This window comes from Anolis carolinensis, chromosome 1 (genome assembly GCF_035594765.1).
Source record: "Anolis carolinensis isolate JA03-04 chromosome 1, rAnoCar3.1.pri, whole genome shotgun sequence".
Classification (NCBI taxonomy): domain Eukaryota; kingdom Metazoa; phylum Chordata; class Lepidosauria; order Squamata; family Dactyloidae; genus Anolis; species Anolis carolinensis.
Genome location: NC_085841.1, coordinates 154392207 through 154414059, shown reverse-complemented (window position 1 = coordinate 154414059; position 21853 = coordinate 154392207). Strand labels below are relative to the sequence as shown.

Below are 21853 nucleotides of genomic sequence, written 5' to 3'. Positions count from 1 at the left end.
TGTCCTCAGAGGTTGTGAGGTATATTGGAAACTAGGCCAGTGGGGTTTATATATCTGTAGAATGCCCAGGGTGAGAGAAAGAACTCTTGTCTGTTGGAAGAAAGTGCGAATGTTGCAATCAGAGCCAGCTAACACCTCCCAACAAAGGATTCCCCCAGGCAGGAATCAACCAGGATCTGGAGCTGCAAGGCTTTTCAGTGCTGATCAAGGTGATCAATTACAACATTCACACTTGCCTCAAACAGACAAGAGTTCTTTCTCCCACCCTGGACCTTCCATACATATATAAATCCCACTTGCCTAGTTTCCAACAGACCTCATAACCACTGAGGATGCCTGCCATAGATGTCGGCGAAACGTCAGGAGGGAATGCTTTTGCGACATGACCAGACAGCCCAGAAAACTCACAGCAACCCAGACATTCCGGCCATGAAAGCCTTGGACGACACAGGAAGGAAGCTATTTACTGACAGGTCCCTTCTCGTCCTCTCCTCCTGAGAGCCTGGAAGATAGATGCCTTTGAACCCAGGGCCGGAGGGAAGTTGAAGGTGTTGTGGAGTGTGGTAGAGAGAATGGTGGCGGGGAATGGAGCAAGAGGGAGGAGGGAGGGAAAGAATTGAGGAGGCTGCCTCCTCACAGGTCCCTTCTTCCTTGCCCCTCCCTTCCTCTAAAAGCCCCCCTCCCCTTTTTGCTCCTCGTCTCGCCCATCAGACACCAAACACCGGAGCAGGAAGTTTTCCTCTGCAGGCGGAGGGCGCAGGGGCCGGATTGGCCCCAACCTCCTGCCTCTCGCCGTGCCCCCCGCGAGCCCCCTTCCTCCTCGCGCCCCCTCCCTGTGGCGCCCCTTCCCGCCACCTTCCCCTACCTTTGCGCTGATGGAGACGGGGTAGGGAGGGAGGCAGGCCGTCAATGGGACGCGTGTCCTTGGCGGGCGAGCTGTCTTCCGTCTTCTTCAGGCTGGCGGAGAAGGAGGATGCCCGGGAGGAGGAGAGGGAGAAGGAGGAGGAGGAGGAGAGGGAGAAGGAGGCGGCTTCAGCATTGCAGCCGGGCTCCTTCTCCCCTTCCTTCCTTCCTTGCTTGCTGGCTGCTGCAACCAAGGCCGGGGCTGCTCCTGCTGCTGCCTCTATGAGCGCGGGCGCTGCTCCTGCTGCTGCCTCTATGAGCGCGAGCGCGGCTGTTGCAGAGGCGACTGAGTCTGCAGCTGGCGGCGCGGCGTCGAGACCATGCTCCCTTCTCCTCTCTGTTCTGTTCCGCCTGCGCTGCCCAGGCTGGGCGCTTTAGCTGGCGGGGCGGGCGCGCGAGGGGCGGGCGGAGCCAATCAGGGCGGCGGGGGGCGGGGCCTAGACTCGACAGCTAGCTAGGTAGGTACTAGCCAGCCAGTGCCCGCGCGCTCCCGACGCTGCCTTTGAGTCTGTCTCTCTGTGTGTGTTTTCTCGCCTCCTCCTCCTCCTCCTTCCCCTTTGCTCAACCCAACCCCGGCTCCCCCATTGGGAGGGGTTTCGAGCGGGCAATTTGCACAGCAGAGCGAGCACGCGCCGCGGGAGGCCGGCCCGGGTGCCTTCCTGTTTGCCTGCCTCGCGCTCCTCCTGCTTCTCCTTCCTCGCGCTCTCTCCTTCTTCTTCTTCTTCTTCTCCCAAGAAGGATGGCCAGCACTTCGGGGGGAAAGTTGACGGCGCGAAAACCGAGCAGCGCAGCTCCCCACCTGATCTGCCGCTTCTCGCTCTTTCTCTATCCCCCCCCTTCTCTCTCTTTCTGACTCAGCCAGGCTTTATATAGCTGCCTCCCTTGGACCTGATAATCCCACCGAGCTCAGCAGGCAGCAGCCTCACCGGACCTCCTTCCTCCTCCGCCCTGATCCTGCAGCTCAAGCCTCAGCAGCTGGGAGGCTCCTCCTTCCCAGTTTAGGAACCAGTTGCGCTCCTTCGGCACCGCAAAAGGAAAAGGGGGATCCCGGCTCCATGGGGGTCTCGAGCATGAGAGAAAAAGAGGGAGGGGAGGGTTAGAAATAAACTCTCCTGGTTGTTATTCTTTCCTCCGAATTTATTATTATTATTATTCCTCCGAAAATATTATTATTTCCTCTGCATTTAATACTTCCAAGCATCTCCCATAACTTTTGAGATGCAAATAGATCTCTCCTAGTAGACCGCCTGCCTCTGAATCCTACTGCAGACAGGGCTGTTTTGTTGTTGTTGTTATTGTTGTTGTTTCCTCTGAATTTAATACTGCCAAGCATCTCCCATAACTTCTGAGATGGAAATGGGTGTCTCCTAGTGGATCACCTGCCTCTGAATCCCACTGAAGACAGGGGCTATTATTATTATTATTATTTCTACAGCATTTAATTCTGCCAAGCATCTCCCATAACTTCTGAGATACAAATCAATATCTATCTTTTAGTGGAACACTTGCCTCTGAGTCCCACTGAAGACAGGGCTGTTGTTGTTGTTGTTGTTGTTGTTGTTTCCTCTGCATTTAATACTGCCAAGCATCTCCCATAACTTCTGAGATGGAAATGGGTGTCTCCTAGTGGATCACCTGCCTCTGAATCCCACTGAAGACAGGGGCTATTATTATTATTATTATTTCTACAGCATTTAATTCTGCCAAGCATCTCCCATAACTTCTGAGATACAAATCAATATCTATCTTTTAGTGGAACACTTGCCTCTGAGTCCCACTGAAGACAGGGCTGTTGTTGTTGTTGTTGTTGTTGTTGTTTCCTCTGCATTTAATACTGCCAAGCATCTCCCATAACTTCTGAGATGGAAATGGGTGTCTCCTAGTGGACCACCTGCCTCTGAATCCCACTGAAGACAGGTGCTGTTTTATTATTATTTGATACACAACAAGATTAGTACACAGCAAACAAGATCACTATGCTGGCTGTTGTATTGGATCACACGTCGGACATTTCCCAAGTGTCTAGGACTATGTGCTGTATCGGCGGATAATGCGTGCAGATCCGAGTAGGGTGGCCTTTTGCAGCAGACAGATAGCAATTTTGTCAGCGCCAATTGTTTTTAAGTACAGGCCAAGGTCTTGAGGCAGTTCACCCAATGTGCTGATCACCACTGAAACCACCTTGACTGGCTTGTGCCAGTCTTTGCAGTTTGATTTTTAAATCCTCATATCCCATCAATTTCTCCAGTTGCTTCTCATCGATTTTGCTGTCACCTGGGAGTGCAACATAGACAGTCTATACTTTGTTTTTTAACAGATTGTGAGGTCAGGAGCATTGTGCTCTGTCAGTCTGAATTCGGAAGTCCCAGAGTAGTTTTACATGTTCATTTTCAGTAATTTTTTTCAGGCTTGTGATCCCACCAGTTCTTTATCACAGGCAGATGGTATTTGTGCATCATGGATCATCCAATGGATCATCGGGCCCTACCTATCTCAGTGATCACATCTCCTCCTATGAGCCAGTGCGGACCTTGAGATCTTCCAGGGAGGCTCTTCTCGCACTCCCACCACCGTCTCAAGTGCAACTGGTGGGGACGAGGGGACGAGCCTTCTTGGCAGTGGCCCTCTGGCTCTGGAATGCACTGCCAAAAGAGATCAGGCAATCCCTTACATTGGACTATCGCCGATTTCTGGGCCTGAATATATTGCACAAGATTTCCCTAGCCTAAAATGATACATTCTAATATATTGGTTTTATGGTTCCCGTCCCCTTGATCTGGTCATGTAAGTGTGATTTATTGTTATAATTTTATTGTTTTACTTTGTTTAATAATGTGTATTATGTTGTTATGTAATGTTTGTGTTTGCTTTTATGACTAAACTGCCCTGAGTCCCATCTGGGAGATAGGGCGGTATATAAATAAAGTTTTATTATTATTATTATTATTATTATTATTATTATTATTATTATTATCTGAGCAATTTTATTACTATTGTCGTTGTTGCTGTTATTATTATTATTTCCTCTGCATTCAATACACCAAGAACCTCCCATAACTTCTGAGATGGAAATGGGTATATCTCCTAGTGGACCTCTTGCCTCTCAAACTCAGTCAAGGCAAGGGCTGAAATATTTATTACACTAGGTAACATAGTTTTTGTTCCTGGGTTATCAATGTTATTTCCTAATTGATTCTATCATAAAAACGTGGCAAAAGTTTATTAAATTGAAAAAATGTTGTTTTTGCTGGACTTCCTGCAGCACATTTTGCTGTAGTTTTTCAACAAATATCTCATAGAGTCGCAACCAATTCAATATAGTTTGTGGCAGCCACAAAAATGAAGTTTCTGGAGTATAGGAACTACTTTCAAAGTAAGTACCACACAATTGAACAGGAAATAACACTTTTAAACCAGGAACATAAAATCTTTCAAATTTTGTTACATTGCTGATATTATTACTATTTCCTCTGCATTTAATACTGCCAAGCATCTCCCATAACTTCTGAGGTGCAAATAGATATCTCCTAGTGGACCACCTGTGTCTGAATCCCATTGAAGATAGGCTATTATTATTATTATTATTACTATTATTATTACTATTACTATTTCCTCTGCATTTAAAACTGCAAGCATTTCCCATAGCTTCTCAGATGCAAATGGATATCTCCTAGTGGACCATCTGTGTCTGAATCCCAAAGAAGACAAGAGCAGGTATTGCTGTTGTTGTTGTTAGTTCCTCCATATTTAATGCTATTTTGCTGTCTTCCAAATATCCCCATAACTTCTGAGATATAAATGGGTATTAGTAGAACACCTGCATTTTAATCAGTAAAGACAGAGGGTGGCATATTATTATTCTTATCATTATCATTTCCTCTGCATTTACTACTATCTCGCTGTCCTCAAAGCATCTACCATCACTTCTGAAATGGTATCTCCTAGTGGAATCTGAATCCCACTGAAGATCAACTATTTTTATTGTTAAAATTATTATTAATAAAATTAATATTGATTCTGATCAGCAATCAATACTCTTTTTCTAAAAAAAACCTAGTTAAACTACTTTAAAACCCTAGTTTAGTTTATACATTATAGGGAGGCTGAAAAAAGGGACTTGCATGGATGCTGGCTGCTTTCTAATGTGGAGAGTTAAGTGCACTTGAATCTACTGACATTTATTGGCTTAAGAACACTTAGCTAAGGGGGATTGTGGCCTCTATGAATCTCCCTGGTGTTTGTCTTTGCTCCCTCCCCCTTTCCTCACTCCCATTAATCATATGCAACCCACAGACTGAAACAAACATTTCCAAGTTGGCAGCACCTGTGTCTTGCCTGAGAGCCCTGTTTATGGAGTTCGACAGACCTGCTCCTGAGTAAGTGATTTGTAAAGTGCAGCCCTTGATTTCAACTTTATCAAATCATACTTGGAAGGAGAAGCTGTAGGAGGAGGGGGGAGAGCAACCCTCCGCGTGCGGATGCCTGCCGCAGACAGATGTGCTCCCGCTTTCTGAAAAGTCAGAGTCGTGCTAAATAAGTCATAATAGCAATCAGAGGCATGATGAGCCAAGGAAGGCAAGGAGAGAAATCAACCGCTTGTTCAAATGGGTAATAATAGTGAAGAGGGAGGTTTGAATAAAGGACAAGCACTTGAAGGGCTGGAAGGAAACGGGAACATGGCACTGGAAAGGTGCCTTTCCTTTCGTCCACACTTGCACACGTACGCTTTGCCAGAGTTTACTGTTAGCATTATCTGAGCCCAATACCATACGCAGTCTCAGAAGGGAAAAACGATGATCAGTTCCTGCATTTCGCCGAGTCTCTTTGACGCTGAACTTGTCAGACTCCTATGCTGCAGCACATTGTGTGAGCTTAGAAGTTCAAGTGCTTTTAAATTTGAATTATTTAACAAAGACTCACACACAGGCACGCTATGCTCTCTCCAGTCCCAAGTCACTTTTAGAGCAGGCCTTTTTAAAGCGAGGAAGAGACAGAACAGTCCAACAAAATTCACCATGGCAGAGCATCATTTGCCCATTGTGTACCCTTGACCTAGAAATTGATGAGAACCTGCAGTGGGATTGTTTCCCTGAGCAGTCTCTGTGGCATTCAAATGTTCAAGGCTACGGACAAAGAGTCCGTCTATACTGGGGTTCTCAACCTTTTTTCAGCTGCACAATCAAAGCACCCCCTAACCAGTGGAAGGGAAACAGTTTTGGAAGCAAGGAAGGTGAGAGAAAAAGGGTCTGGGGGCAAGAAAGGTAAGGGAAAAAGGCTTTTGGCAGAAAGGGAAGTAGAAATGGGGATGAGAAAGAAAGAGGAGGAAAGAGGAGGAGGAGGGAACTGCAGAGCCCCTCAGTATGCTTTGCAGAGCCCCAAGAGCTCCGCGGAGAACAGTTTGACACTACTTTAATTCTAGTTTGGTGAACACCAGTACTCTTTGGCAGAGGTGAAAGACCTTATAAACCTACAAGATTCCATAGCACTGAACCATGGCAATGAAAGTGATATCAAACTGCATTCATTCTATAGCATTGATGCACCCAAAGTGAAGTCAACATTGTGCAACAGCTATGCAAAGGCTCTGTGTTTTAAGATAAACAGATTTTTGTTGTTGTTGGCCTCTTGTTGCTTAATCTCTATGCAGTATTTGGGAAAGTAATTTTGTTTTTGGATCTCCCAGTTTCTCCCAGCCTGTAGAGCCCATGACTATGCTTGATGGGGAACACTGATGGTTGTAATCTGTCTGTTTCAAGCTCAGCCATTGTAACATAGCCAAAGGATTCCAGACAGCTTTGTTTTCTATTCAAAAACAAAATAAGTGGAAAAAGTGGAAAAAAATTATTTGTATGTTAAATGGTGAAAGACATTTTTAGCAACCCTCAAATCTGCACCACTCATAACTTAAATTCTGTTGTTAGGTAAAATCTTGTGTGTTGTTTTTTTTTTTTACAACCTATGACTCTTTTCTGTAGGTTAGGATATCCTTTCAGAATGGACATATAGAGGCATATAAGGTTATATGTTGTGCATGCTATAGGAGGAATCATAGTTCACTAGAGCACACACTTTATGTGGAAAGAGTTCCATGATCACTATTAAATTAAAAACAAGGGGAAAGTCCAGACCTCTTTCACACAATCATAAATGAGTAGTAGACTTCCAAGTATAATCATTACTTATAGCAGTATGATTCCACTTTAATTGCCGTAGTTCCATCCTATGGTGTCCTGGGATTTGTAGTTAGGGACTTTCCAGCCTGAGAACTCTCCTGGTGTCTCAACCAGATTATAAATCACAATGTTCCACACATTGCAGCCATAACAGTTGAAGTGGAATCATAGAACTACAAATGCCTTTGCCAGAAACCTTGGCAGGTCTGTAACAATCACCAGACTAGTTGGGCAGTCTGGTAGAAGGTAGCCTGCAATAAAATCATCATCTTGTTGACCTGGCTAATTAAAGATCCCATATGTCCAACACTGAAAGTTGACAAAATGCAATCTTTCAATTACTATTGGACTGCAGCTTCCAATATTCCTTGATATTGGCTATGCTGCTTAGGGCTGATGAGCTCTGCAATTTAACAACATCTCAACAAGGCATGTCCAGTCCATGGCTGGTATAAAGAGTAAGAACCGTCAAAGGGTAAGTTTTTGTGTGTGTGTGTGTCAGGAAGGACTTGAGAAACTGCAAGTCACTTCTGTGTGAGAGAATTGGCCGTCTGCAAAGACATTTTCCAGTGGGCGCCCGGATGTTTTTGATGCTTTTACCATCTTTGTGGGAAGCTTCTCTCATGTCCCCGCATGGAGCTGGAGCTGATAGAGGGAGCTCATCTGTGCTCTGCCCTGTTTGGATTTGAACCAGCAACCTTCAGGTCAGCAACCCAGCCTCCAAGTCATCAGTCCTGCCAGCACAGGGGTTTAATCCACTGCGCCACCGGAGTCTCCTAGCCATGAAGTTGCCCTGTCAACAATTACTATCTGGACAGCAGCCTAGGATTGCACTCATAGGTTATTAAGTTAATCTTCCTTACTGTGGTGAAATATATTCCATTTCTGTTGAAATTATAGTGCTTGTTTACAGACCGTTATCTAATCTAGTCGTATACATACAAAAGTAGTATAATATATTATTTGAAATTAGCACAAAGTAGTATGAAATTCTTTGTCCCCTTTGACTTTCCTTGTTTGGGGGAGGAAGGGGGTCAAACATGAACAGCTACTTGCAAGATGAATAAACACAACAGAGAGCTAAAACTATATACGTTCACTAGCTGTGCCCGGCCACGCGTTGCTGTGGCGTTGTCTGGTGGTGTTGGTGAGAACTTGTTGAGGTAGTGGTGGTATTGAACGTCTGTTGTATGGTTGTCTTTATGTTTAGTATGCATTTGGTTGTTTGTGTACTGTGAAAGTGGTGAGGGTACAGGGGGTCTATATCCCTGTGTAGCATTGTATAGTATTTATACGTTGTCCATGTGTTGTGAATGTTCGGATTGTGTCCTGCTGCATAGTAGAAAGGGTTGGGCTGGATGGCCCTTGGGGGTCTCTCCACTCTTGGGTTCTATGCTTCTATTATTATTATTATTATTATTATTATTATTATTATTATTATTATTATCATCATCATCATCATCATCATCATCTTCATCATTATTATGTAGAGGCTGGATGGCCATCTGTCAGGAGTGCTTGGATTGTGTCCTGCATGGTAGAAGGAAGTTGATCTGGATGATCCTTTGGGGTCACTCCAAACCTTAGCATTGTATGATTTTGTTGTTGTTGTTATTATTATTATTAGTATTGAGAGGCTGGGTGGCCATCTGTTGGGAGTGCTTGGATTGTGTCCTGCATGGCAGAATTGGGTTGGACTGGATGGCCTTTAGGGGTCTCTCCTAACTGTCTGATTCTATTATTCGATTTGTATTATTACTGTGCAGATCTTGGATGGCCATCTGTCAGGAGTGTTTGGTTTGTGTTGTCCTGCATGGTAGAAGGAAGTTGAACTGGATGATCCTTAGGGGTGTCTCCTAACCTTATGATTGTATGATCTTCTTCTTCTTCCTCTTCCTCTTCTTCCTCTTCCTCCTCCTCCTCCTCCTCCTCCTCCTCCTCCTCCTCCTCCTCCTCCTCCTCCTCCTCCTCTTCTTCTTCTTCTTCTTCTTCTTCTTCTTCTTCTTCTTCTTCTTCTTCTTCTTCTTCTTCTTCTTCTTGAGAGGCTGGGTGGCCATCTGTTGGGCGTGCTTGGATTGTGTCCTCCATGGCAGAATTAGGTTGGACTGGATTACCACAGTAATTATTTCATATTACAGTAGAATCTCACTTATCCAACATTCGCTTATCCAGTGTTCTGGATTATCCAACACAGTCTGCCTTTTAGTAGTCAATGTTTTTGTAGTCAATGTTTTAAATTCATTGTGATATTTTGGTGCTAAATTTGTAAATACAGTAATTACAACATAGCATTACTGAGCATTGGACTACTTTTTCTGTCAAATTTGTTGTATAACATGATGTTTGGTGCTTAATTTGTATAATCATTACCTAATTTGATGTTTAATAGGCTTTTCCTGAATCCCTTCTTATTATCCAACATATTCACTTATCCAACGTTCTGCCGGCCTGTTTATGTTGGATAAGTGAGACTCTATTGTATATTTATAATCTTATATTATCTGCTTAGAACTGGATTATATGAGGCCCCTTCTACACAGCTGTATAAAATGCACGCTGAAGTGGATTATATGGCAATGTGGAGTTGTTATCGACCGCGTTTCTGGGGGATCGGGCCCCTTAAGGAGAGAGCCGATCCGGTCCTGAGGGAACGGACCCTGGCGAAGCCAAAAGAAGAATATAAGCCGCAATACAACCTGAAGCCGAAATGAAGAAGGTCCGCCAAGTTGAAGGAAAATCCGCCAAGGAGTTTTTATTGAGCGATTCAGCTGAATGGACACTAGTAGCGATCATTCAATCTACTAGCATAACATATGTTTCAAATAAAGCCATATTTATACAATGTTTCGGTCTGACAGCCCTTTGAATCTCCCGCCCCGCTTCCCTGCCCATCTGATCGCGGATAGGCTGAGAGGTTGAACGAGGCGGGCTTTCGTTTCCCGCCTTGCTCTGCTGGCCCAATAGGGAGCCGCTTTTTGTCCCCTCTCGGGCCAATCAGAGAGGAGGAGGCGGGAGCTATTGAGACAATGGGGTGACCGGACAGGAAATATCTGATTAATTCTGGCCCAGCCGATTTCTAAAGGAATTAATGACACCCATCAAGGATGTCCGGGGTCCTGTCACGTTCACAGATTTTAGATATGTCTTGGGGTGTCAGACGGGAAGGGGTGATGGGTGTTGATGAGCCATCATTGACGGCCCCACAGGGTGCCTTCCTGCGGCGCCCTGGCCTGAGATGTGACAATGTTTGCCTTGGGGGCGAGTCACCTTTAGTTTGGTGACTCGCCCTATATTGTCCATGCGATCGGAATGAGATGGGATTAAACTGTGGCAGATTATCCTTTTGTTTTTGGGAAGGGAGGTCTGGGTCATAGGGCTAGAGTTCACGTTGGGGTCATAATATTTCCCATTTGATTTCATGATTTGACAATTATATGGGATAGAACGAAAAATAAAATAAAGTTGGAACATAAACCCTGCTGGGAAGAATACATATTTTCCGGGGATCCCAAAGAGTACAAATACATATAGGCAGGTAGATAGATTTCAAGGAAATAAAGGAGAATCCATAAAGGTGGGTGACATTGCATAAAGGGGAATCATGAATGATATAAACAATAGAAAACATTTGATACAACATCTGGGGAGAAGTGGAGTTCTGGCAGCATGATTTTACAATTCATGAAGTTGTTATCTCTTGCCTCAGAATGCAGGGATAATCCACAGTAAACTCCAGTAAAAAGTCTCAATCACCTTCTACTATAAATATATGGAATATAGAACATAAAGTCTTGATTTTTGAACTATCTTTTACAAAGTCCTGGAGGGGAGGTCACCTCGATCACATTTTCCCCCCTTCGGGGCTTGGAAATGGCTGTGAACATTTCCCAAAGCCCCGACATTTCACTGCATGCAGGGCCTCTGCCTTGGTAGATCAGATTGTGCCTTTTTGTTGGAGGGCAGGAGCTTGAAGAGGTGAAAGCTGAGGTTCAGTCAGTGGTGGGTGATCCCATGGTGTTGAAACAGATGTCCCTTGGTCTGGAGTCATGGGAAATGGAGCATGAAGGTGGAGGTGGTGAGGGCTGGGGATGATGGAGGCTGTGATGCAGTACTCCCATTTGGCTGCCTTTTCTTGGCTGCAGCTTGGGCCCCCCTTTGTAGTTGGCAGCTGGGGGCAACTGGGCACAGCTTCTGCGCCTCACAGCACGGCGCCTCCTGGTGACTGCAGGCAGGTCCAACACTCCAACAGAGGAGACGGAAAGGAGAGAGTGCCTAGGGAAACTAAGGACAGATTATAAGCCCCCCCTCCCTCCCGTGGTGGGGTTAGTCAGGGAAGTCACTCATACCTTGTGAGGGCTCCAGCAGTCCTGGGGTCCTTCTTTGGCACAGCTCTGGTGAGGGCGGAACATCCTTCCCTCATGGTGGTCACTGGTAGAATCCTGTTCACTTCTTCTGGGACATCTTCTGCCATGGCGGCCAATTCTGTCCCCTGGTGATGTCATGAGGGCCTCCTTGGCAGCGTCAAAGGCAGACCTGCACTCAGTAGCCCTTTGCCAGGGCAGAACCAGGCCAGCTGGAGGGCACCATACGGTGGTCTGGCCATAAAAGCCTGCCATGTGCAAGAATCCTTTCAGCAGTGTCTTAGTCTCTAGCCCCTGAGCCAGGCAGATGGGGCTGCTTCCCCCGTGGGGGTCTCAGATCAGCCACAGGTGGGGCTGTCTCTTCTGGGTGACTGGGGGTCCGGGCTTACCCTCACAGGACCATCTCCAATGGCCTCTGGGTTCTAGCTGCTGCATGAAATCCACAGCGCACTCCGAGAGCCCCTACCCAGGTCTTAGAACTGTTCATGGTGGCAGGTATGGATTATGGGTCTTGCAGTCTGGTCTGATGTCCTCAGTCAGGTGGTTGGGTCCGGTCCTCTGGATCTCTTCAGCTGTGCCTGGAAGGTCCCCTGGACTCTGTACTGCCCCCCCCTCATAATTAAAGGCAGTTAGAGGGATTTTTAAAACATTCACACGCATGCACTCAGGGAAAGGGAGGGAGAAGGACCCGAAAGGAAGAAAGGAGATTGTTGGGGAACTGTGGAGAGTGAAAGAGTGCCTTTACTATAAAAGTGAACCAGGATTTTGACTGAATGTTTATAAGGAGAAATGGGGATGCTGGGAAGGAAGGGGGGGGGAGCTTTGAAAAAGGAGAATGTTGAAGTGCATTTTGGCCTAGGAAAACATGAAGTGGAAGAGAGAGAGAGAGAGAAAAAAACTCACATATAGAAAAATACATCAATTCTTCCATCCCCCCCCCTTTTCTCTCTAAGATAAGGGAGGCTTGAGGAGAGAGAGACAAGAAAAAGTTAAAACCACAGAAGCAGCAGGTTTTCTCTGGGGGGGGGGGGGGTCTCACAAAATATTAGGGCTTGAACCTTTGAAAATAGGGAGGTGAGATGGCACAGAAGAAAAGGGAGAGAGAGAGAGAGAGCATAGCACTAAGCTAGTCCATTCCAGCCCTCCTTCCCAGAAAACTATATATCACTGGTGGCTTTTAAGGCAAAGGGATGAGTAGAGAAGAGTTTACAGCCCACACATTACATAAACACACAAAATTTAATCAACACTTTTCTGGGAGTCCCCTTCCCCCACCCAAATCCCCTGCCATGCTTCCCAGATGGGAAAGAAAGAAAAAGGGGAAATTAAGAAACAGAAGCGGCTAAAGGAATGCCCCCCTCCCCCCTTTTGTAAGGACCAAAGGAAATATAAGACAACACTGAGGTAAAATCTTAGGGATAGTGTCTAGAAAATGGGAACAAAGGGAAATGAGGGATCTTAAAAGGTGAGAAGAGAGGAAGGAGAGGAGAAATGGATTTGAGATTTGAGGGAGAGAGAGAGATTTTCACTCAGGCCGGGGAAGAGAGAGAGAGAGAAAAGAAAAAAAGGGTACAATTTGAGGGTAGGCAAGGCAGAATATCAAGTTGGAGAAGATTTGATTTGAAAGAAGGAAGCAATCCTTGGAGAACTATAGATCTTGGTGGCAGGCTTCAGGACTGAATCTTCTCCCCCCCTTTGCCCCTCCAAAAACAGGAAGAGGAAAAAAGTGTCCTCTTTGCACAATCTCCCCGCGGCCCCTCCTTCTCCTCTCTCTCCAAGAGAGGAATGAGCGCAGAGAGAGAGAGAGAGAGAGAGAGAGAGAGAGAGAGAGAGAGAGAGAGCCTGGTGGGGGCAAGAGAAGGAGGGGGATGGTGGGGCGATTCTTCCCATCTGAGGAAAACTCAGAATGTGGCAGGAGTTGAGTGGCAGGGGCAGATACAATTTGGGGGGGGGGCATCAGGCTTCAAAGGAACGGCTGGGATGGGGGCTGAGAGAGTGTGACTTGAGAAGAGGAACAGTGTTTTGGATCAGGTGTGTTTCGGGGTGAGAGGGGAGGGGGCTGGGAGCCCTCCTTCACGTTAGACTGGGCTGAACTCTCTGGAGGGGAATTTCTTGGGGGGGGGGGATCCCTGAAGTAAGGGTTCCCTTGGAAGGCCAATTTGGGAGTCCTGGATCAGTGTAGGACTCAGGGTGAGGAGAAAAAGTAGGGATAGGATTGGGGGAGAGGGCAAGCAAATGTGTCCAGAAAATCCTCTGGAGGAGGGGGTAAGGGGAAGTAGGTCTAGAGAGGAGCTTCTGAGGAGGGTAGGTTTGGAGCCCACGTCCCTGCATGGGAAGACTTGGACCCCCCTCCCCCCTTCCACTCTCCCTCTGGCTTAAGGCCATGAACATCGCAGCATAAGCAAGTTGGGACCACTTGCCCTTCCCCTGGCGAGTCACCTTAGGTCAACACTCCGAATTCGGCGACTCGAGCAAGGGGGGGGGGGGCAAGCTGTTCCCCCTTCAAGGGCCACAAGGGGCCACTTATGTGCTCTGAGTTAGCCCAACCTGGCCTGCACCATGTTTTTCGATGCAAAGCCCACCCCAATTGGCCAGGATCTTACCCAATGGAGAATCCCTGGGGATGTCTGCTGGGGTGGGACACCCTAGACGTGCTGAACAAACACCCATTCTTGGCTCAGCCCCTGCCCAGTACCTGACAGTTAACGGAGTAACGACTCACCCAACCGGCTAGGTGCCGCTCGTCCTACCGAGAGTTCCCTCCACCAAGACTGAATGGCTGGCGTCCGTGGAATCCGCAGGTGCCCCGGGAACACAACCGTTCCCCTACCCCGCGATTCTTGAACCTGTAATCTTACAAGCCAGACTGTTCTCACACGCCCCCGGGCGCCAGATGTTCCCGCGTTTCACCAGGAATTTGTTACCGAGCCCTGATCCGAAGTGCAATACCTCCAAGGCTCCGCCCACCTGGGTCTTAACAACGGGGCCGGTTCCCTTTTATTTTTTTACAGGGCGTCCCCTGTTTCACGTTGGCGCCTTTCCTTCGAGGAGCTAAAAATCTGCTTCCTCCTATCTGGCTCCTTTGTTCAGTACCCTGAATCAGATCTAGAGAGAGAAAGGGGCTGCCAGAGAAATTTGGATGTGAAATGAGGTCAAATTGTTGGTCGGAGGGCCCTCCTTGCAGCCGTTTCTCTCCCCAACCTGTCCCAGAATATCTGGACCAAGGTCGCCGCTTGGAATTTTAGCCTAAAAAAATTGATTTTTGGAACTTCCAAGCGAGTCCCTTCGTGGTAAAGCCAAATTATGTTATCGACCGCGTTTCTGGGGGATCGGGCCCCTTAAGGAGAGAGCCGATCCGGTCCTGAGGGAACGGACCCTGGCGAAGCCAAAAGAAGAATATAAGCCGCAATACAACCTGAAGCCGAAATGAAGAAGGTCCGCCAAGTTGAAGGAAAATCCGCCAAGGAGTTTTTATTGAGCGATTCAGCTGAATGGACACTAGTAGCGATCATTCAATCTACTAGCATAACATATGTTTCAAATAAAGCCATATTTATACAATGTTTCGGTCTGACAGCCCTTTGAATCTCCCGCCCCGCTTCCCTGCCCATCTGATCGCGGATAGGCTGAGAGGTTGAACGAGGCGGGCTTTCGTTTCCCGCCTTGCTCTGCTGGCCCAATAGGGAGCCGCTTTTTGTCCCCTCTCGGGCCAATCAGAGAGGAGGAGGCGGGAGCTATTGAGACAATGGGGTGACCGGACAGGAAATATCTGATTAATTCTGGCCCAGCCGATTTCTAAAGGAATTAATGACACCCATCAAGGATGTCCGGGGTCCTGTCACGTTCACAGATTTTAGATATGTCTTGGGGTGTCAGACGGGAAGGGGTGATGGGTGTTGATGAGCCATCATTGACGGCCCCACAGGGTGCCTTCCTGCGGCGCCCTGGCCTGAGATGTGACAATGTTTGCCTTGGGGGCGAGTCACCTTTAGTTTGGTGACTCGCCCTATATTGTCCATGCGATCGGAATGAGATGGGATTAAACTGTGGCAGATTATCCTTTTGTTTTTGGGAAGGGAGGTCTGGGTCATAGGGCTAGAGTTCACGTTGGGGTCATAATATTTCCCATTTGATTTCATGATTTGACAATTATATGGGATAGAACGAAAAATAAAATAAAGTTGGAACATAAACCCTGCTGGGAAGAATACATATTTTCCGGGGATCCCAAAGAGTACAAATACATATAGGCAGGTAGATAGATTTCAAGGAAATAAAGGAGAATCCATAAAGGTGGGTGACATTGCATAAAGGGGAATCATGAATGATATAAACAATAGAAAACATTTGATACAACATCTGGGGAGAAGTGGAGTTCTGGCAGCATGATTTTACAATTCATGAAGTTGTTATCTCTTGCCTCAGAATGCAGGGATAATCCACAGTAAACTCCAGTAAAAAGTCTCAATCACCTTCTACTATAAATATATGGAATATAGAACATAAAGTCTTGATTTTTGAACTATCTTTTACAAAGTCCTGGAGGGGAGGTCACCTCGATCACAGAGTCAAGATAATCCAGTTCAAAGCAGATAATATAAGATTATAATGCAACTATGAACAGGTAATATAGCTGTGTGGAAGGGCCTTGAGTCTACACTGCCATATAATCCAGTTAAAATCAGATAATCTGTATTTTATAGGCAGCGTGGAAGAGGCCTGAGGCCTAACTGTGCCTGTCCCCTGGGCTGAGTAGGTTGCTAGGAGTCCAAGTGGGCAGAGTTTAGGCTTGTAACTGGCAGCAATTGGGTAAAAAAACAATTATTCCTTTCCCTCTAATTAGGACTTTATTTTTCTTTTCTTTTTGTTGTATGAACGTAGAGGCATGGATGAGGGGTTGTGTTGCCAAGTTTAGTGTTTCTGGGATGTGTAGTTTTGTTGTTTTGTCCTAGGCCGAATTTTTTTAAATTCTTTTATATATATAGATGTCAATCATGATGATGATCACCTAAGCAATGGTAAGTTGATGCTCTAGATGGGTTGACATTCAACTGTTCATAGTTGCATTAGACTATTGTATTCTTATAAATAGTTTTTTGGGTGAGGGTTGGGGTGGTTGACAACTGAAATATGTATCAATTAAACCTTTATGCCATCTTTAAGTATCCAACAACAGCATTGTTTTGGTCATTATAACAGCAGCAAAAACTTTGGCCAATAACATGTGTGGATCCAATATATTGTGAATGTAAACAAACTATGGTGATTTTAAATATATATAAAATTAAAGTTCTAGATATATCAAACAGTAATCCAATAGATAAGGGAAGTGTGTCAGCCCATGGAGATAATATGGACTATAATTTCTCACAGGTTGTTTATTCAACCTCAGATAGGCTATAATACTATTGGATACTAGTACAGATGTCTATATAAAAATGTAATGTGACATTTTACTATGGAGTAAACAGCAAATCCACAAAAGACATAGTCATCCAATCTATGTCTTTCAATAAAAAACCTAGAAAAATAGTCCAAATTACAGAGGATGAAGAAGAGACTTTCCCTACCTGCCACTCCCCCTGCTGCCTTTAGGCCCCGCCCCCTTCGTGTCCTAGCAACTCCCTCAGTCAAAATGGCGCCCAGGGCACTGGCAGAGTGCACTTAGGCCTCTTCCACACTGCCTATAAAATACAGATTATCTGATTTGAACTGGATTATATGGCAATGTAAACTCAAGGCCCTTCCACACAGCTATATACCCCAGAATGCCAAGGCACATAATCCACAATATCTGCTTTGAACTGGATTATCTTGAGTCCACACTGCCATATAAACCAGTTCAGTGTGGATTTTATACAGCTGTGTAGAAGGGGCCTCATATAATCCAGTTCTAAGCAGATAATAGGTAAAGGTAAAGGTTTTCCCCTGACGTTAAGTCCAGTCATGTCTGACTCTGGGGGTTGGTGCTCATCTCCATTTCTAAGCCGAAGAGCCGGCATTGTCCGTAGACACCTCCAAGGTCATGTGGCCGGCATGACTGCATGGAGCACCGTTACCTTCCCGCCGGAGCGGTACCTATTGATCTACTCACATTGGCATGTTTTCGAACTGCTAGGTTGGCAGGAGCTGGAGCTAACAGCGGCCGCTCACGCTGCTCCCGGGGCTTGAACCTGGGACCTTTCGGTCTCCAGCTCAGTGCTTTTACACACTCTGCCACTGGGGCTCCCAAGCAGATAATATAAGATTATAAATATATAATAATTACTGTGGTATAATAATACAGAACAATATAATCTCTAAAATCAGGACAGTGAGCAACACTCTGACAACAGGGAAATTCTAGACAGCAAACAACCAGGGCCAGCTAACACCTCCCAACAAAGAATTCCCCTAGGCAGGAAGCAGTCAGGCTTTGAAGCTGCAAAACCATTAAATGCTAATCAAGGTGGCTAATTGCAGCATTCATACCTGCTGCACCGAGACTATTAATTGCTATTCAACCTAGCCAACCAAGGATTCCACAAGGTATAAAGCGTCCAGGCTTGGAAGCAGCAAGGCTATTCAGTGCTATTCAACCTGGCCAACCAAGATTTCCCCTAGGTGGAAAACCCCCAGGCTTTGAAGCCATGAGGCTACTCTGTCCCATTCAACCTGGCCTAGCAAGGATATCCTATGTAGAAAGCGACCAGGCTTTTAAGCTGCAAGACTATTCAGTGCAATTCAAGCTGGCCAAACAATGATTCCCCTACAAAGGAAGTAGCCAGGCTCCAAAGTGGCTCTTTGATTGAGGGTGCTACTTCAGCTCGCCAAACAAGGATTCCCCTAGGTATAACACAGCCAGGCATTGAAGCTGCAAGGCTATTCAGTGCAATTCAACCAGACCAACAAAGGATTAACCTTTGCAGAAGGCAGCCAGGCTTTGAAGCAGTGATACTACTCTGTACTATTGAAGCTGACCAACCAAAGATTCCCTTAGGTAGCAAGCAGCCAGGCTTTGAAACAGCGAGGCTATTCATTACAATTCTAGCAACCCCCCCCCCCAAAAAATTCCCTAGAACGCAAGTACAGTAGAGTCTCACTTATCCAACATAAACGGGCCGGCAGAATGTTGGATAAGCGAATATGTTGGATAATAAGGAGAGATTAAGGAGAAGCCTATTAAACATCAAATTAGGTTATGATTTTACAAATTAAGCACCAAAACATCATGTTATACAACAAATTTGGCAGTAAAAGTAGTTCAATATGCAGTAATGCTACATAGTAATTACTGTATTTACGAATTTCGTACCAAAATATCATGATATATTGAAAACATTGACTACAAAAATGCGTTGGATAATCCAGAACATTGGATAAGTGAATGTTGGATAAGTGAGACTCTACTGTATTCAGGCTTCCTAGCAGCAATTCTATTCCATTGCATTCCAGCTCACCAAACAAGGATTCCCATAAGAAGAAAACAGCTAGGCTTTGAGGCTGCAAGGCTATTCACTGCTATTCCACCTACCCAACAAATGATTCCCATAAGCCACAGCAACGTGTGGCCTGGCAAAGCTAGTGCTTTATAAATGTGGATTGTAGTGCAGCCATTCTTTTCACAATTGCACAGAAAACCCTTTTCCTGTAATTGTGAAATCCAATTGTTTTAAGAGCAGCTTGTCAATGGAAGCAATTGCCCAGAGAAGTGATGGGTTCTCTTTCTTTGAACATCTTCAAAAAGAGGCAGGACAGCTACCTGCTGGGGATGCTTTAGAGATCCGGCATTCAGCAGGGGGCTGGACTAAATATCCCATGAGTCCCCTTCCAACTCTATGATTCTATGACTCTATGCACAAAGGTGGTTGAGATTTACCATGAAGATTTTCCTGGCAAGGGTGTTTCCATTCAGGGTGAATACCCACACAATTAAAAAGTGCCAGTTTGGTTTTGTTCCAATAAAACTATTCTGACCCTTCACTGTGCTGAATAGCTGAAGTAGAATTGGTAATAATACCAATCACATCTATTTCAATGCCATTTTGTAAGACAACAAAATGAGGAAAGTCAAAAAGAAAGCGCTGAATATTTCTGCAAGGCAAACACATACTGTAAGGACAACTGGGAAGGAGGCCTTCCTCTCTTCACATTTAACCTTTAGGAGAAAAAACCTTCAGAACTGTGATGAATATTCTGCAAGGCACTTTCCAGACCAGTCCTGTATGTTCCTTTAACATTAAGGGGCAGTTCTCTCTTTATCATCATGATTCTCAGTCTTTAGTTCTCCAAATGATTCAGTTAGTCATTTCTCAGAAGCCTCAGTCCTTGGTCATGGGTGAATTCAGGTCTCAGAAATCTGTTGGAGAAAAGGTCAAGAGCTTACCTTACCTTATTGTGTTGGCATTTGAGATCATAATATTAGTTTAAGGAAAATAGCTGGAAACAATATTGTTAATTGTAGCGACAGGGAGACAAAGATAATTTTAAACTGAAATACATATCGAGTATCTCCCTAGCCAGAATTTCAGTTCTAGAATAGTGAAAGTTTTGCTTTCGGATGATCTGGTGAATACAGTTATAATTCATTATGATGTCTGGTCTTGTTCTTAATCTTTAGGGGTTCTCAAACTTTTCAACTCTGAAGCAAAAGTTTCTCGCGAGGCCTTAAGAAATGTTTGTATTATATTATATTATATATAATCTGAAATATATAAACATTGGGGATCCATGAGAAACTTTTGGGCCAGGCCAGTGGCAGTTGGATGGAGAGTGTTTGTGTGAACTAATTCACACAGTGCAAAAATTTTTTTTTACAATATTTAAAATGAAGAATTTTAACCAACATAAACTTAACAGTATTTCAGTTGAAGACCCGTGGTGCCATCCAGTCCAACCCCCTACTGCCATGCAGGAAAAACTCAATCAAAGCATCCCAACAGATGGCCATCCTGCCCTTGTAATAATAATTATAATAATAGCAGAAACCCCAGAGGAGGCAGGGCACCCATGAAGCCCCTGAGCACCTCTCGTGGAGCCACAAGACCTCCCTGGAGAACAGTTTGAGAACCGCTGCATTAGAACTTTATTAGATACTTCTGACTTGTTCAGCCAGCTATGTTCTACTTCCAAGATTACAACATGATGGAATATCAAACACAAGTAGGACACAGACTTGACATTAGATAAAACTACAGACATTTTTGGAAAAATAGGCTGACGAGGTTAACATAATGCAACAACTAGCATATGTCATCTTTCTCATACTAGCTTATTCTGGCCCTTTCTATTACATCATGCACCCTGCTCTAAATGGCTGAGCAACTTTCTGGAACTAGTTTTCGGAAGGCATGGTTTTGTGGCTGGAAACTGGAAAGGAATGATCCAGATTCTGGCGTATTAGCAGTCAGACTGTAGCATGATGTTGGCCTTATATTCTTCATTCCTTAAAAATGACTTGATATGATAATAGGCAATCTGCTGAAATTTAGGTATGTAATGATCTGGAATGACTCATTGATGTATGCGAAACACAATAGGTTGATAGAAATTTTATAATTCTAGTAAGAATATCATCAGATGAAGTATATGGAACAGTGGTTGCTGGTAAAGATGTTTTAATGCATCATCAGTATTTCTGATTGTTACTGGGCATTTTTGAATCATCAGAGTCAATGGGAATAGTTCACAGAGAGAGCCTCTTCATTTGATCACTGTAGCATCAAGTGGTATCTAGTAGGCCTAGATGAGCTAATGCACATTAGAGACTATGGGCAAAGCTTTTATAATATCACTTGAACACCAGGTTTTTCAAGCTTTACCAATTAAGTGATTATATGCATCAATTTTGTATTATGGTTATTGAGGAATATTTATATGCTGTTGCAAGAGGGCAACAGATTGAAGTCAACAGGAAGACATCCAATTCCAATGGGTGCTCTGCATTTATAGTTAAACAAATACCCACATTATTTGAATAAAGTGGAGACTCTGAAGAACACATACACACATACACTGTCAAAATATGCACAGTATGAAATTTATCTTTAGCAATTTACATTGGACTATATAGTGTAGTACAATACAACCCTCAAGTTTACAGGTAATATTTTTCTGGACTTGGCATGATAACGTCACACTATGGATAATAGTATGCATTATACAGGAGGAGACAATCCCATAGATTATTTGCATGCAAAACATTGAAGGTCTTCAATATCAAGATTTTGTATCTTGTAACTGATTAGCAGCAAATGGAATGATTTAACATTAGTACAATAAGATCACTCTTAAATATATCAGTGATCGATCTGGCTGCCATGTTTGCACTAACTGAACTTTCCAAATTTCCAAACAAAGGTAGCGCAATGTACAGCGCATTGTGAAAATCCAACCATAAACTTACCAGCACATAAGATCATAGAATCATAGAGTTGG

The 21853-nt window shown here is 44.8% G+C and overlaps 1 protein-coding gene and 1 pseudogene across 1 annotated transcript in view; one reads left to right on the top strand and one right to left on the bottom strand.

Moving 5' to 3' along the window:
• The window catches only part of klhl29 (kelch like family member 29), a 543161-nt gene extending 541388 nt beyond the window's left edge, over positions 1-1773 (bottom strand). The window contains exon 1 of the mRNA XM_008117088.3: positions 866-1773. The gene's annotated coding sequence lies outside the window, so the exon portion shown is untranslated. The remainder of the gene's footprint in view (positions 1-865) is intronic.
• The window catches only part of LOC100558916 (transcription factor GATA-5-like), a 76728-nt pseudogene that overhangs the window by 21093 nt on the left and 33782 nt on the right, over positions 1-21853 (top strand).